Source organism: Myodes glareolus, chromosome 9, assembly GCF_982192425.1.
Source record: "Myodes glareolus chromosome 9, mMyoGla1.1, whole genome shotgun sequence".
In the NCBI taxonomy this organism is placed as follows: Eukaryota; Metazoa; Chordata; class Mammalia; order Rodentia; family Cricetidae; genus Myodes; species Myodes glareolus.
This window is the reverse complement of record NC_142034.1, coordinates 107,203,642-107,221,271: the sequence shown is the minus strand read 5'-3', so window position 1 is coordinate 107,221,271 and position 17,630 is coordinate 107,203,642. Positions and strand designations below refer to the sequence as shown.

Sequence of the window (17,630 nt, the reverse complement as noted above, 5' to 3'; positions counted from 1 at the left end):
AGCTTCCAGGGGCTTTCATGCCCTACAGAGACCAGTAGTGGAAGAGGGGATGTAGCATTTACAACCTTGCACCCAAGGGCCTGGCTGGTCCAGGGAGTGCCAGCCATGGAAGAGGTGTGCAGCTTACCGCAACTGGATTCCCAGGGCCGGTCCTGTCTTGGGGATGTCAGCTTTAGAAGAGAAAGCACCCCTTCCCCAGTTTTTTCGGCCATGTGGAGGCTTGCTGTGGAAGAGAGGGCAGCTTCAACTGCCTTGCAGGCACCAGGGGTGCAGTAATGGAAAATGGGTTTCAAGGAAATCATGGGAGAAGGAGAACAACTTACATGGCCTTTCATCCCAGGACATGGCTGGCCCAGTGGATGCTAACCATGGAAGATGGGGCACAGCTCACATGGTCTGGCTCCTTTGTTTAGGCTGGTACTTGGGATGCCAGCCATGGTAGTATGGTTGTGGCTTAAATGGCCAGGAAGCCCCCCACAGCATTGCCAGGCCTCATGAGGACAGATGTGGAAGGGGTAACACAGCAGCCACATCTTGGTTCACCAGGGCCTATCCTGTACTAGGGAATTTGGCCATAGAAGAGGGGGGCACAGATTCTGAAGACTGTCTCCTCAGGGTCTGTCCTGTCCCAGGAGAAAATCCATAGAAGAGGTATCACAGCTTCCTTCTCCTAGCAGGCCCTGGGGAGGCTAGCCATGGAAGATGTGGTACAGGTCAACCATGGAAGAAGGTCCCAACATTGTAGGCCTGGCTCCACAGGACTTGTGCAGCATGTCAGAAGCCAGATATGGAAGACAGGGCTCAAGTTGCCCCAGCCAAGCTCAGGAGAATTTATTTACACAGCCCTGGGTAGGACAGCTGCGGAAAAGGAGGCTACATCTTACATTGCCTGGAACCCGAGGTCTTGGACAGCTCTTATGAGGCCAGTCTTGGAAGGGGCTGCAGTTTCCCTTTCCTGGCTCCCCAGGGCCTGTTCTGTCTTGGGGAGGCAAGCTGCAGAAGATGGAGCACACCGTTTCTGGCTTGGCAGGCCCTGAGGAAGCTAGCTATGGAAGAGAGGTTGCAGCTTCCATGAGCCTGCAGGCTTTGGGGAGGTTAGTAGTGGAAGAGGGGGCTCAGGCCATTCATGGAAGAGGGGATGCAGATTCCATGGCATTGCAGCCCAGGGCATTGTCAGCATAGGTGATGCCAGCTATGGAAATGGTGGGAACTGCTGACCAAGCTTGGTTCCCAAGGTTTGTATGACCCTGTGAAGGTCAACCCTGAAAGAGGGGAGCACAGTTTCCCCCACTTGGTTCCAAAGGGTCTTTCCAGCCCTGCAGTGGCTATCTGTGAAAGAACTGGGTGGGCCTTTCCCCACTTGGCTCCCCAGAGCCTGTTTGGCCCTGCAGAGGCCACTCATGGAAGACGGGGGTGCAGCATCCACATTCAGGTTCTCCAGGGAATGGCTGGCCCAGCATTGGCCAGCTGTGGAAGAGTGGGTACAGCTGCTCTGGCCTCACTCCTCTGGGGAGGCAAGACATGGGAGAGTCGGGTGCATATTACATGGGTTGTCACCCCAGGTTGTGGTTGACCCTGATGACTCCAGTTGGAGAAGAGCAGGCTCAGCTTCCCCAGTCTGCAAGACGCTGAGGACGCTGGATGTGGAAGAGGAGGCACAGCTTCCACAGACCTGCAGACCCTGATAAGGACAGTTGTGGAAGTGGGAGACACAGCTTCCCCAACCTGGTCCCCTAGTACATGGCTGGCCCTGGGAAGACAGCAGTGGAAGAGGGGGTCACAGCTTAACTGGCCTGGAATCCCAGGGCACAGCTGGCTCTGGTGAGTCCAGCCGTGAAAGAGGAGTCCACAACTTCCCAGACCTGTTTCTCCAGGGCCTGTCTTGTCCCACAGAGGACAGCCATGGAAGAGTGGGATGCAGCTTCCGAATGTGCCCGGTTCCCCAGTCAGTGGCTTGTCCCAGGAGGTCAGCCACCAAAGAGGGGGCACAGCTTCTCGGGCTTGCCAAGAGGCTAGCTGTGGATGAAGAGGCACAGCTTTCCCAATTTCAAAGTTCTTGGTGATGCCAGTAACGGAAGAAGGGGTACAGGCCTGCCATGGAAGAGGGGCACAGTTGCCATGGCCTAGCTCCCCAGGGCTTGTCCAGCCCTGCGGAGGTGAGCTGAGCACTGGCCTAAATCCCCAGAGTCTGTGCGGCCCTGTGGAGGCCAGCTATGGAAGACAGGTCATAGATTTTCCAGCCTGACTCACTAAGGACTGTCTGGTCCCGGGGAAGCCATAAGGTGTGGTTCAGCTTATATGGCATGGTATCCCAGGGTTTCCTCAAGCCGGGTAAGGCCAGCTGTGAAAAAGGTGACAGTTTCCCCTGTCTCACTCTTCAGAGCATGTCCTGTCTTGGGGAGGACACCATGGAAGAGGGCATGCACCTTCCCCAGGTTGGCAGGTCCTGTGGAAGCAAGCATTGGAAGAAGGGGTATAGTATCCCTGACCTGATCCTCAAAATTTGTCTGACCTTGTGAAGACCCGTCATGGAAAGTGAAGTGAAGCTTCCCCCTCAGGGCCTCTCTGGACAGGCAGAGGCTATCCTTGGAAGAGTCCGAGGCCAGATGCCCTATAGAAACTAGCCATGGAAGAGCAGGGTGCAGCATCCCTGGTCTGGCTCCCCAAGACCTGTCTGGCCCTGCTGACCCCAGATATAGTAGAGGGTGTGCAGGCTCCTCAGGGCCTGTTAGGCACTGCAGAGGTGACCTGTGAAAAAGGGGGGTGCAGTTTCCCCAGCCAGGTTCCCCATTACTGTCTGCTTTTGAGGAGTGCAGCTGTGGAAAAGGGTGGCACTGCTTTCCTGGCCTGAAACCCTACAGTCTGCTTAGTGCCACAGAGGCTATCCATGGTAGATTGGGCTGCAGCCTCCCTGGCCTTGCTCTCTAGGGTCTGTCCTGCCCTGTGGAGGCCATTCATAGTAGTGCCAATTGCATCCTCCCTGGACAAGCCCTGGGGCCTGTCTGGACCTGTTTATGCCAGGCATAATAGTGGGGGGCACCGCCACCTCAGCTTGGCTGCCCAGTGCCTGTCCAGCCTTTCAGAGGTGATCCAAGGGTGAGGTATTGCAGCTTCCCCTGACTGGCTCCCCAAGGCCTGTCTGGACTTAGAGATGCCAGCCATGGAAGACGGCAGTTAAGTTACCCTGCTGTTGCTCACCAGACCCTGTAAGACCCTGAGGGGACCCATTGTGGAAGGGAAGAGGAGAGCACAGCATCCCTGTCCTGGCATCCCAGGACCTGTCCTTTCCTATGGAGGACATCTGTAGAAGAGGTGAGCCCAACATCCCCAGCCTGGTTACCCAGAGCCTAACTAATCCTGAGGAGGCCAGTCAAGGAAAAGCAGGGTAGAGCTTTCCCTGCTTGCCTCCCCAGAGCTTGTCCAGGCCTGCTGAGGCCAGCCATGAAAGAGGGGCAGGCAGCTTTTGCAGCCTGGCACCACAGGCAGTGGCTGACCCCTGGGAGGCAATCCATGGGAGAGTGGGCTCAGCTTCCCAGGCCTAGAACCCCAGGGCCTGCTGTTCTGGAGAGAACAGCCATGGAAGAGGGGGTACAAATCCCCAGCCTGGCAGGCACTGATGAGGCGCGGCGCGATCGATAATAAAAGATCCGCCAGACTAGCTTAATACAAAATATACAACTTTAATAAACAGAAGGAAGACTTACACCAGAATCCCAACGATCCGTCCGGATGCAGGAGCAGGCGAGAGAGAGGGATAGGAGCCAGGCGAGAGAGAGGGATAGAGGAAGCATACTTGCCAGGTTTATAGGTAAACTTTTGCCTAAGGGCGACACGCGCCACAAACAGAATGTGATTGGCTGAACTCCCCTATCAAGGCACTATGGAGGATAGACATGGATAGGTGGATGCAGATTTACCAAGCTTGCAGATGCTGTCATGGCCAGTTGTAGAAGAGGGGGCACAGGTCAGCCAAGGAAAAGGAAGTACAGCTTATACAGCCTGGCAGCCCAGGGCCTAGCCTGTCCTGGGGAGGCCAGGACACAGCTTCCCTGGCCTAGATCCCCAGGGCCTCTACAGTCTTTTAGGTGCCAGCTGTGGAAGACAGTCGCACAGATTTCCCCACCAGGCTGTCTGCCACTGCAGAAGCCAGCTGTGGAAGACAGTCGCACAGCATCTGGATCCCTAGGACCAATCCTGCCTTGAGAGGGCCAACTGATGAAGAGGAGAGTACAGTGTCCCTGGCCTGGCTCCCCGGGGCATGGCTGGACCTGGGGAAGCCAGCTGGTAAGAAGGGTTGCTACTTACAGGGCCTGGCCCCAGGCAATGGCCGGCCCTAATGAGGACAATCAAGTAAGAGTGGGACACAACTTCCCTGGCCTGGATCCCCAGGGCCTGCACTTTCCTGGAGAAGTCAGATATGGAAGAAGTTGGCACAGGTTTCCAGGGATGTCTCCCCAGGAACTGTTCTGTCCTGGGAGGCAAGTCTTTGAAGAGGGAGCACAGCTTCACTAGTCTGGCACACCTAGGGGTAACTAGCCATGGAAGAGGGGGCCCAGCTTCCTGATCTTACAGGTCCTGGTAATGCAAGTCATAAAGGAGGGGTATATGCTGGCCATGGAAGAAGGGGTCACAGTTTGCATGGTCTGGCACCCCAAAGCTTGTATGGCCCTGTTGAGGTCAACTGAGGAAGAGGGTTCTCAGGCAAGCCATGGAATATGGGGCCTAGCTTCCCCAGCCTTGCTCCCCAGGACCTATATGGCCATGCAAAGCTCAGTCTTGGAAGAGTGAGGTACAGCTTCCTGGCCTGGCTCCCTAGGGCATTTCCTTCCCAGCAGAAGCCATCTGTGAAAAAGGGGGAGTGGAAAATTCCTGGATTGACTCCTCAAGGTCTGCCCTCCCCTGCAGAGGTCAGTCAAGGAAGAGAGGGGCACAGCTTCCCCTGCTTTGCTTTGTGAGCCTGCTGTGGCCAACTATGGAGGAGGGGCAGACAGTATTCCAGGTATGGCTTTACCGGCCTGTTGGGTCCTATAGAGGCCAGTTGTGAAAGAAAGGGGGTGCAGTTTCTCCAACCTTACTTCTCAGTGCCTGTCTGTCCCTGCAGAAGCTAGTCATGTTTGAGCAAGCCACAGCATACCCAGCTTTACCCCAAGGTATGTTTGGCCCTACTTAGGGCAGCTGTGGAAGAGGGGATTGCAACTTTGTTGCCTGGCTCCCCGGGGTCTAACTGGCACTGCCGAGACCAGCTGAGGAATAGGGGGCTGCACCTTCACTTACTTGGCTCCCCGGGTCATAGGGCCAACTATGGAACAGAGGAGCAAGGAATCCCAAGCCTGGCTCCCCAGGGCCTATCCGGCCCTGGATGGGTTAGTCAATGAATGAGGGGTGCAGCTTTCCTAGCATAGCTCCCTAGTGCATGGATGACCATGACGTGGCCGGTAAGAGGATAGTTTGGTACATCTTCCGCAGACTGTCTCCCCGTGGCCTGGCTGGGCCTGGGGAAGTCAACCTTGGAAGACGGTGTTGCAGCTTACTTGTCCTGGCACCCCAGAGCATGGCCAGTTTTGGTGAGGCCAACCATGGAAGAGGCAGGCACAGCATCTCCTGCCAGGTTCCATAGGGCCTGTACTGTCCTGGGGAATTTAAATATGGACGAGGTGGGTGCAGCTTACCTGAGCTGGTGGACTCTGTGGAGGTCAGTCATGGAAAGGGGGCACATGCCAGCCATGGATGAGGGTGTCCATCTTCCCCGACCTGGCAACCCAAGGACTGCTGAAACCAGCAATGGAACAGGGGAGCACAGCATCCCCTGCATGGCTCCCCAGGACCTGCCTGACTCAGCAGAGGCCAGGTGTGATAGAGGGAGTGCAGTGTCCTTAGTCTGGCTCCTCAGAGCCTATCCAGCCCTGCATAGGGCAGCCATGGAAGAGGGATTGCATCTTCCCCAGCCTACTACTCAGTACATGTCCAGCCCTGGGGATTCCAGTCAGGGAAGAGAGGAGGGCAGCATCCCAGCATGGCTCCCAGGTCCTATCTGGGTCTGAAGTGGCCAATCATACAAGGGGGAGTACATAGCATCTGCAGCCAGCCTGGCACCCCAGGGCCTAACAGGACAAGCGTAGTGAAGTCATGAGGGGGTGCAGGATCCCCAGGCTGACTACTCAGCACATGACAAGCCTTGGGGAAGCCAGCCAGGGAAAAGTAGACTACAGGTTCCTCCACCTGGCTCCCAAGGGCATTGCTGGCCCTTGGGAGATCATTCATAGGAAGGTCAATCAGAGAGTATGGGGGAGAAACTTCCACAGCTAGCCTCCTTAGTTCCTGTCTGGACCGATAGAGGCCAGCCACAGAGGAGTGTACATCTTCCCCCTGCATGGTGCTCCAGAAACTGTCCCTCCCTGGGGTTGCAGACCTTGGAAGCGGGATGCCTTTCCACCATCCTGACAGGCCCTCAGGAAGATAGCCATGGAAGAGTGGGCACAGCTTCCCCAGCAGTCACCCCAGGGACTGTCTAGGCCTGCTAATGTCAACAATTGAAGAGGGGGCACAGCATCTCAGGCCTGGCTCCATCGGGCCTGTCCTGTCCTGTGGAGGCCAACTGTAGAAGAAGGGGCAAAGCTTCACTGACCCGACTCCACAGGAGACCTATTAACACATGTGGAAGCCAGCAAAGGAAAGGGGGGGTGCAGCTTCCCAGGACTGACTTCCAAGGGCTTGGTCCCATGCTTGGTATCGCCAGTCATCAAAGAGGCATTGCAGATTCCCTGAGCTTACTGAACTTTGGGAGGACTGATGGGGAATCTCAGCCAATCACATTCTGCTTAAGGTGTGGCCCCTTCAGGCTACACAAAACAAATAAAAGATCAAAGTGCCTTGCCACTCCCTCTCTTCAGTTCCCGGGTAGTCGTGGGTTCTCAGGTCTTGTAAGTTTTTCCCCTTTGATTAAAAGCTAAATCTTTTGTATAGAATTGGTCTGGTTATTTATCGATCGACCACTACATTGTGGCGCCCAACGTGCCGCCCCCCCCCCCCGCCCCCGGCCCCGCAGTAGAAGCAACAGTGTCGGCTGCACCCTGACTAGCCTGCCCCAGCCTGCTTAAACTTCCTGGCTCGTGCTACCGCCGTGGAACCAACAGAGCCCAGTCCCCGAGTGCGCCAGCTCCACAGCGTTCCCCGCGCGCCCCAGCTCCCACCTCGGTTCTTTGTTGGTTCTTTGGGGCGGGGAACTTCTTTCTTTCGTGCTACCGCTATCAAGGCCACGGCTAATCGGCCCGGCTGAATCGGCCGATCAAGGCCGCTGCTCGGCTGTAACCCACACAGCATACAATCTATAAATTTAACCTCTGGATTTGAATATATATATATATATATATATATATTTCAGAATTTTCTTCCGGGTCTGACTCCCCTGCCACATGGATTCAGATGCACCCCGCCACCTGCTGGCAGGCAACGGTCATTACAGGTAAGATCCCCCCCCCCCCCCCCCCCCCCCCCCCCCCCCCCCGTTATAAATAAATAAATAAATAAATAAGCCCACTACAGAGGACAGTCTCAGAAGAGGGGTGTAGGCCAGTCATGGAAGAGGGGGCACAGCTTCAAAGGCCTGAAATGCCAAGGCATGTATAGCCCAGCAAAGGTCAGTTGTGGAAGAGTATGTCCCAACTCCCTGATCTAGCTCCCAAAGGAATAGCCTGCCAAATGGAAGCCAGGCATGGAAGGGGGTGCAACTTCCCTGGCCTGGCTTGCAAAGGACTGTTCTGTCCAGGGGAGTCCAGTCATTGAAGACAGGGCACAGATTTCCTGGTCTGGAAGGCACTGTTGGCACTATCTGTGGAAGAAAGGGCACAGTGTCCCTGGCCTGTCAGGTCAAGGAGAGGCTAGAGGTGGAAGAGGGGATGTAGATTCCACAGGTTTGCAGGCCCTGAGAGGCCAGCTATGGAAGAGGGTGTTCAGGAGAGCCACGGAAGAGGTGGCAAAATTTCCACAACCTGGACACCAGGGTATGGCCGGCCCTGGAAAGGTCAGATGTGAAAGAGGTTTTGCAGCTTATATGACCTGGTTCCTCAGGTCATGGACACCTCTTGTGAGGAAATATGTGGAATAGAGGTGTGCAGTTACCTGACACAGATCCCCAGGCACTCTCCGGCCATGTGCTGGCCAACTATGGAAGAGGGGTCACATCTTCCCAAGCCTGGCTCCGCAGGGCTTCTGCTTCCATGGAGCTTTTTTCCTCAGGCCCACTCTGTCCTAGGTAGCTGGTTTAGTCCCCCTCCTGTGGAATTTGTTACTTAAGGTGGAGTTCCTTGCCTCAGGCCAACTTTGGACTAGGTTACCAGTCTTGGTCTGTTTCTGTAAATCCTGGTCTGCATTCCCTCCTGTAGAAGTCCCTGGCTTGGAGTTGGTCCTGCAAAGGTTTTTGGCTCCGGTCTACTGCCTCTAATTTCCCAGGCTCAGGTGTGCCCAGAACTGCAAAGGACCTGGCTCAGGCTTACTCCCTCAGAAGTCCTAGACTCAAGCTCAGACCCGCAGAGGTTACAGGTTCCTTCCTATTCCCTTTGATGACCCAGGCCAATTCCCGAACCCACAGAGGTCCTGAATCAGCCCTACTCTCTCTGAGGTCCCAGAATCATGCCTGGTCCCACCAAGATCTCTAGTTCCTGCCTATTCCCTCAGAGGTCCCAGGTTCAGACAAGCAAACCTGGATATAGTAGCAAATGTAGTCCTAGCATTCAGAAAATGGAAGAAGAAAAATTGTGGGACCCTGTCCTCCCTGATCCTTGAGACCAAAATACTGGATGCAAATAATGTTTACGCTAACCAGCTAAGCTTCCTGCTAGTTCCGTCCTTGGTTCTGCTACAGCCTGGTACATTAGCCTGAGGGATCTATTTTACTTTAAAATGATAATTTCTCAACCTGCCTCAAAGAAGCTCAGGCACCAAGGCCCATCTAACCTGTCTGACATTGCCTTGTACCCTCGACCACCTGCCTGGGGTAAAACTCCCACAGAGGCCAGTTTCCCCAGCCCCCTCTGGGTGGGAGGAGTTTTCCTTTACTGGGGCCTTTATTCTCCTTCCTGCTCCTGGATGGGAGGAGGCTTTGCCCTTTTGATCCTGGTTGCCCACTGGTATAAATACCCGACTTGAGTTTAATAAAGGGGCCATTTACTCTGGTAAATGAGCAAAGGTCTCTTTTTGTGTGTGTGTCTCTTTTAACCCTCAGGACAATCGTCCATTCTCGTGGGCCGGAGTTCGGAAAGGCGCGCGCCTGGGTCAGGTGTGGCTATCCACTGAAAAGTGCGGGGTCTTACAAAAAATGGTTAGTTCAAGGACAGACTATATGGCAAGACATTGTTAAAAAAACAAAACAAAACAAAAAAGATACCTAAACTCTATCCTAGATACCATGAAAATAAAGCAACTGATTTTCTTTTCATATACCAACTTACAGAATTTTAAAACAAAGGGCTGAGAATGTAGCTTAGTTGACAGCATGAGGCCTAGCATCAAGAGCCTAGCATGAGGCTCTTGAAGCCTTTAGTTCAATCCCCATCACCCTGGCAGGTGCAGTGGTGCAGGCCTGCAATCTCAACCTTCAGGAGGTAGGGACAAGAGGATGAAAAGTTCATAGGCCATTCCCCATCACACAGGAAGTTCCGTGTCAGTGTGAGCTACTATTTCAAAAGACAAAAAAAAATGAAACCTGGCATAGTACACATGAATTAATCCGAGCACTTAGGAGATGGATCTCTGTGAGTTCAAAGCTAGCCTGGTCTACACAGCGAATTCCAAGACAGCCAGGGCTACACAAAGAGACCTTGTCACAAAAGAGAAAAAATAATGTTTTACACCAAGAACTCACATGCAGGGGCAGGAACACTCCCCTCTTCTCTGGCTGGAGGGTTCTGCAGAACCAGGCGTGAAAGTTGCATTGACCTATGCCAAGACTGGCCTCTACAGATTCAAACATGCATTGGGGAAACAGGCAGGGGGAGCTGCAAACCCCTTTTCTGTGACTGATCTCCGCACTGCCATACAAACCTGGGGGAACCAGACTGGGAACACTGTATCCACTCTTCTAAGGTTGGCCTCTGCAGGTCCAGACAGACCATGGATAGACAGTTGGAAAAAGCTGCATCCCTTCTTCCGCTTCCGCTTCCGGCTTCCATAGGTCAGACAATCCCTGGGGAGCCAGAACATGGAAATATCACTCCCTCTTCCATGGATGGCCTGTCCTCCCTCTTCCAGTGCTGGCATCCCCAAGACCTGCAAGACTGGGTAAACTGTGAGCCTCTTCCTCTTCCTCTTCCTTTTCCTCTGCCTCTGCCTCTGCCTCTGCCTCTGCCTAATATTCCCAAGGATTACCAGGCAAAGTAATCTGTGTTCTCACTTCAACGACCAAACTCCCACGACAGGACAGGTCCTGGGGATCCAGGCGAGGGAATCTGAGCCCCCCCCCCTCTACCATAGCTGGCCTCCCCAAGACAGGACAGGCACTGCAGATCCAGGGCAGAAGATTGGACAATCCTCTTCCATGGCTGGCCTTCACATGGCCCAATAGGCCCAGGGGAACCAGTCTGTGAATCCCTGCACTATTCTTACATGGCTGAATTCCTCGGGGAGAGTCAGGACCTTGTGAGCTAGGCTGGGGGGACTGTGCCACCCTTCTTCAATGACCTCTGAAGGTCTGGAAAGAACCTATGAACCCAAGCCAGGGATTTTGTGACCCAATTTTATGGCCACTTCAGGTCTGGACAGTCGCTGGGAAGGCTTACTAGGGAAGCTCTTTTCCCTCTTCTACAGATGAACTTTTCAGGTGTGGATGGGAATGGGGAGCTTGAGAAGAGTTTTATCACAACCTGTTCTGTTGCACGAGGAGGTAGTGGTTTGTTCCATCCCAGCCGCCTGGCTAGCTTACACCCGAAATAACCACACAGAAACTATATTCATTAAATTACTGCTTAACCCATTTCTATCAATCTGTGTATTGCCATGTGACTGTGGCTTACAGGCAAGAGTCTAACCAGCATCCTTCTCATACAGGAGATCCATGGCATCTGCCACTCTGCCCTTCTTCCCAGCATTCAGTTCTGTCTACTCTGCCTACCTAAGTTCTGCCCTATCAGGCCCAAAGCAGTTTCTTTATTCATTAGCCAATGAAAGCCACACATAAACAGAAGGAACTCCTACACCATTTCCCCTTTTAGGCTTTAACTTTAACATAGTAAAATTACATATAACAAAACAGGCATAAAGCAAAACTATATATATATATATATATATATATATATAATATTTACATCTATTTTGTCTTTTATCCTAACAAAAGAAAACTATAACTATAAATTCTTCAACTCCATCAAAGACTCCAGAAGGATATAATATTACCTAAGTAAACAGGAAGTGCATTGTAAGCAACTTTCAAAACTCTAGATTTGACAGAGACATCTTGCTGCCTGGACATTTACCAAAAGTTCTTCTCTACCATTGGGGCATCCATCTTCAGCCTACAGGCCCATAGTATCCAGCAGACTTTTCCATGGAACTTTAGGCAAGTTTAGCAGTCATTTCTCTGCAGGTAATGCATGTTCAGCAAAGCAGCCTAGGCAAGAGCAGTTTCTTGCCCAAAAGGCTAACCAACTTCATAAGGAGCCTCTTCAATGTTCATATTCCTCAAGAAGTAGCTTGGTGCTGCCAGAAGCAGACGTGTCTAATTTTCATGAAAAGCCCTAAGTTATTAAAACATTTTAAATGCCATAAAAGATAGCCTTTGAAAGATATGAAGAATGCATATCCATCTGAAATATATCTATGCACATCTATAAAATCTAACTAATATGACCACAAACTTGACTATTATAGATGATTATCTATTAACCTATATTTCTTAATTATACATTACATTTTTAAATGAGCTACACAATCACCATACCTTAATCAAGATCAAAAATAAAAATAGATATAACAAAATTGACCTTAAATTTGTATCAATAAATCAAGAATTATACCAATGCAAATTATTCATCTCTATATCATATCCCCCTTTAAATATAAAAGAACATTTATAAACAATATTTGGGAGTAAAGGCATAGTTTTTTCTCTCCAAACTGCTTCCTGCTATACAAGGGTACTGTTAATCAGGTCTTTCATGGTGTATCCTGTGTGCTAGATTCATGTCAGTCAGCAGTTGAGGAAAGTAATTTTTCGAGGGTATTCACGGCAACCCTTCAGGAGGGTGGGGTCTATCATACCATATTGATCTAGAAGCAATCCACAGGTTCTCATCTTCTGTGTAAACAAAAGAACCTCTTTTCCCAAGCAACATATCCTTAGACCCAAATTTTAAAGTCATAATACCTTTATAATATACATGCTGGTTTATCTTGGCAGCCCATAAAATCTTTCTGCACTTATCTCCTTCACAGTCAAAAAAAATTCAGAGAAAGTACAATAATATACAGAATCCAGACTCCCTGTGAATTTTCCGTTTTTACGTGGCTTATTTTTGTTTACTCCTTTTTATTTATTACTACCTGTACTCCATCTCCTTAAAGACTTTATTCCTTTTTAAAGTATTAACTTTATTTTATGACTCTCTATACTCTTTATCTTTTGTTTTCCCAAGCCTACATACATTTATCCAACACTGTGACCCATTTAAAGATCTTTTATGTCTGAATCTGTCCTATTGTGAATCTGTAATTGTTTACTGTCCAGAAGCACTTCTTAAAATGCTAAGGGTAACACAGTAACACCTGTTTGCCTGCCCAGTCTAAAACTTAAGATGAGCTGTTATTATGATAAATATGGCAGTTCCTGCCCCCACTCTGCATATTCCAGCATGGCGGAGCTGCTTGCAGCTCCTGCGAACATTGACCAACTTACAGGCACACAGCTGGTCCAAGTTGCCTTCAAGCAAGCGCAAGCAGCACAATGCTCACAAATAGGGTTGTCATCTGTCAGGGAGTATAGAGTTGATTGCCATCAGTCAGGGTATAGATTTATTATCTGTAAGGGTATAAGTGCTTCAATTCTCAAAGTATAGGGTTGGTTGTCATCTCAGAGTATAATGTTGTCATCTGTCAGTATATAGGGTTGGTTGTCATCTGTCAGTGTATAGGGGTGGTTTTCATCTCTCAGGACATAGGGTTTTTATCTCTCGGGGAATAGGGTTGTCATCTCTCGGTGTATATGGTTGACTGTCATCTGTTAGAGAAAGGGATTTCCACCTATCAGGGTATGGGGTCGGTTGTCATCTATCAGGATAGAGGGTTGTGATTTGTCAGGGTTTAGGGTTAGTTATCATTTGTCAGAGTATAGGGTTGTCATCTTTCAGGGTACAGGGTTGTAATATATCAGGGTATAGGGTTGTCCTCTGTCAAGATATAGGGTTGTCATCTATGATGACAGCACTGATAAGAGCTATTACTGCCCTGCCCTATCTCTCCCTACTAGATATTATGATTAGCACTGATGGGGGCTGTCAAGGTCCTGGCCCATCTCTACCCACAGAAACTTTGATCAGCAGTAATATGGGCTGTCATGGTCCAGACCCATCTCTACCCACATACTTTATAGTCAGCACTATGGGAAAGGGAGCTGTCACTGTCCTGACCCATCTCTACACAATAGATTATATGGTCAGCACTGTTGGGCTGTCACTGTCCTGACCCATCTCTGCCCACAGACTCTAAGGTCAGCACTGATGGGGCTGTCATTATCCTGACTCATCTTTACCCATAGATATTATGGTCAGAATTGATGGGGGCTTTCACTATCCTGACTATCACTACCCACTAGATAATATGATCAGCATTGATGGGGGCTGTCACTGTCCTGACCCATCTCTTCCCATTACATACCATGGTCAGCAATGATGGGGTTGTTACTATCCTGACCAACCTCTATCCATAGACATTATGGTCAGCACTGATGGCATCTCACCTTTTATACAAGCCCTCATTGGCTTAGATATTTCTTTTACATCTCTGCAAAAGCAAAAACCTGAAAACGATTTAACAAGACTCTCAATTCTGAAAATCCTACATCTACCTCCTCTGGTATTTCCACAGTGACCACTTGGGCATGTGCTTCCTGCTTCAGTCTCTCTTTCACTGAATTTTTTATGGCAACAAGATGATTTCTAACTGTCATTCTTCTTGCATCATCCTGTTTTGTTTTACTTGTTCTACCAGGCACAATTTTTTTCTGCAAAGAGCAATAGTAATACTTAAAGGTGACATTAACCATTCTTTTTCTTGTCCTTTGGTGATGCGGGAGAATTATCTGTATCCTGTCAATCATGTATTTTAATAAAACGCTGAATGGCCAGGCAGGAAGTATAGGCGGGAAAACCAGACAGGAAGTAGAGGTGATACAATGAGAACAGGAGAATTCTGGGAAGCAGGAAGCTTCCTCTGCCATTCCTGCCCAGACCACCGAAGAAACAACATGTGAGCTGACAGCTGGAAAAGGTACCAAGCCACATGGCTAACATAGATCAGAATAATGGGTTAATTAATAATGGGTTACAAGGGCTAATAAGAAGCCTGACCTAATGGGTCAATCAGTTTATAATCTTATGGAGTCCTGTGTGTGATTTTCTTTGGGATATGCTGGTTGTGGGGTACCAGGTGGGACAGAAACCCCAACAAGCTGGCCCCTCCTTGCTACACTTTGGTATTGAGAATTGAACATTACTTCTGTGGATTGATGTAACTGGCTCCCATAACCTCATAGGGACTGGCACTATTAGGAGGTGTGGTTTTATTTGAGTGGGTATGGTCTTCTTGGAGGAAGTGTGTCATTGTGGGGGTGGAATTTGAGGTCTCATGTATACTCAAAGCATACCCTGTTGTGTTTTCAGACCACCTCCTGTTGCCTACCAATATGGAGGATTCTCAGCTACATCTCCAACACCATATCTGCCTTCATGCCACCATGTTGTGCCATGATGATAATGAACTAAACCTCTGAAAACGTAAGCCACCCCAATTAAAAGTTTTGCTTTTATAAAAGGTGTCATAGTCACATGTGTCTCTTCACAATAATAGAAGCCCTAAAACACATCCTCTTCCTATTTCTTTGGTACTGAGGATAGAACCCAGAGCCCTGTACATGGTAAGAAATCTTTCTACCACTGAAATAAACCATTAGCCCTTATAACTTATTTTGAGACAGGATCTCACTAATTCATTCCAGCTGGTCTTGAATGCATTCCTGCTTCAACCTCAGAAACAGCTGAGATTAAAGACCAGCATCAACTAAGTATCAATTTGTACAGTGGGGTGATTTGACTGAAAATGATTGTCATAGGCTCATATGTTTGGATTGTTGATCCCTGCTTAGTGAACCTTTTGGGCAGAATTAGGAGATGTGGCCCTGCTGTTGTAGGTGTGAGTCTGTTGGAGGAGGTGTGTCACTGGGGGTAACAGCTTTGAGGTTTTAAAAGCCCACACTCTCCCTCCCTCTCTTCCTGCTATCTATGTATATAAGACTCTCAGTTACTGCTCCAGCATCTTGCCAATCTGATTCCCTGTATGATGATCATACCTTCTAACAGCATAAGCAGGTTCCTAGTTAAATGCTTTTTCATATGAGTTGCCTTGGTTATAGTGTCATTTCACTAAGACAACTTGTAAAAAAAAAGCACAAAAAATGGTCCAATTTTGGTTGTGGTTAAGAACTTCACTATGTAGCTCAGGATGGCCTAGAAATTACCTGTCTAAAGATTTAAAAAAACAGGAAGGAAACTGTTTGAATACAGTTCAAGGATGGAGGGAGAAAATATTTGAGTGACTGTGAGAATACTCCAAAACACTCTTGTGATCTCAGTTTCTTCAAAACATAAAGTAGTATTTTTGTGATCCTCCCAGGTATATCTGATAGGAATGAGTTTACTTCAGATTACTCATTATTGCTTGCTGCTGTTATTCAATTAAATGTTTAAATTATCCTTCCTATGCCGCTATGCAAAATGTTTTTGACACATATGACTTGTCACTATGGTTGTATATAGCTTGAACTCATAAGAACTTCACTCAGGTGACCTTTCTTAACCCTCAGAGAATAAATTGTTTAAGGATCTGAATAAAATTGACAATTGCATCAGATTTTAATCTGTCTCGTGTATCAATTCCATTCTCCCAGGTTCCAAGGCCTCTAGAACTGTGACAAGAAATATTTAAGTAAAGTCTGTGTGGGAGGGGGCGTGTCCTTTTAGGTGGGGGTGTGTCATTGCAGAAGGTGTGTGCTTGTGAGGAGGCATATCCAGTTTTAAGTGGCATGGCATTGTGGGGGGGCATTTCCTAGTAGAAGGAGGCATGTCTTATGATAGTAGGAGTTTCCTTGTGGAAGTGGGTGTGTCCATGTGGGAGGGTGCATCACCTTCTGCAAGGTGGCACGTCATTCTGGGAGGAGGCTTATCCTTGTGGCAAGGGGTATGCACTTGATGAAGGAGTAGGTGTGTCTCTCTGGGATTGAGCATGTCCTTGTGGGAGGGGTGTGTCCTTGTGGGAGGAGGTGTTTCCTTCTGTGAGGAGGTGTATCATTTTGGGTGTGGCATGTCTTGAGGGAGGAGGTGTGTAATTTGAGAGTAGTTGTGTCCTTGTGAAAAAGGGTATGCCTTTGTGGGAGTGGGTGTATCCCTGCGGGAGGGGGCATGTACTTCTGGGAGTGGACATGTCCTTCTGGTAGGGGCGTGACCTTTTTGGAGGGGCATATCCCTGTAAGAAGAAGTATGTCCTTCATTTATGGGCTACGTCTTTTATTGATGGTGCATGTTCTTGTATAGGGGTATGCCTATATGGTAAGAGACATGTCCTTGTGAGGAGGCATGTCCTTGTGGGAAGGGTGTGTTCTTATGGGCTGTGGCCTGTTCTTTTGTGAATAGTCATGTCCTTGGGAGAGAAGGTATGTTCTTGTGAAAAGGGTATGTCTTTGGGGAGGGAGCATGCTGTGGGAGCACATTCTGTTCCTTTAGCCAATAGCCTTTATAAGCTATCAGCCCTCTTGGGTGTGGTCTCTTATACTGTAAAAGCAACTATAAATGAGTGCCCACTCTTTTGCTTCCAGCTCCTGCCTCCAGCTGCTAGACTCTGTTCCTGTTCGTGCAGAGGACTGTTATCTAGGACAGTGATCTGTAAGTTTTTTTCCCTTAAATAAATAACCCTTTTATAACTCATAATTCTAAACTGGTGTGGGATTATTCTGTGACTTCCATCTTCATCTGGCACCCAACCATTTGGTTTTAGAACCCTCCAGCTCTGCTGTACGCTGCCAGGCTTGGAGTGCACCCCCAACTTGGTGTGAGCCTGTGCGCGGAGCCAGCAGTTCATGTAGAATTCTCTCACAGCAGCTTTTCTTTCTACGAATCAGTTGTGGTTTTTTTATATTTTCTCTTTACACGCTTGACGCTTCAGAGTGGTTTCAAGTCCCCACGCACCCCACTGTTTGCCTCCCACCAGCACACACTGCGAAAATTCAGGTGAGAAGCAGGCTTCCCAGGTCTGAGCCCTATTCTGCGGCTTTCTAACAATTTGTCTACATTTGCTTATTCCATTGCTCTAGAGACATCCACAGAGCACACAAATCTGTGATTTATCTTTCAGCATTTCACTCTAAAATCAGATTC

The 17,630-nt window shown here is 49.2% G+C and overlaps 1 long non-coding RNA gene across 1 annotated transcript; it reads left to right on the top strand.

Annotated features, from left to right (window-relative positions):
* Nucleotides 1–6,884: 6,884 nt before the first annotated feature.
* LOC148121064 (uncharacterized) lies at nucleotides 6,885–17,190 on the top strand. The gene is made up of 4 exons (XR_015738693.1): nucleotides 6,885–6,920; nucleotides 7,382–7,462; nucleotides 14,865–14,978; nucleotides 17,072–17,190. It is a non-coding gene; the product is annotated as an uncharacterized LOC148121064 (long non-coding RNA).
* Nucleotides 17,191–17,630: the final 440 nt, after the last annotated feature.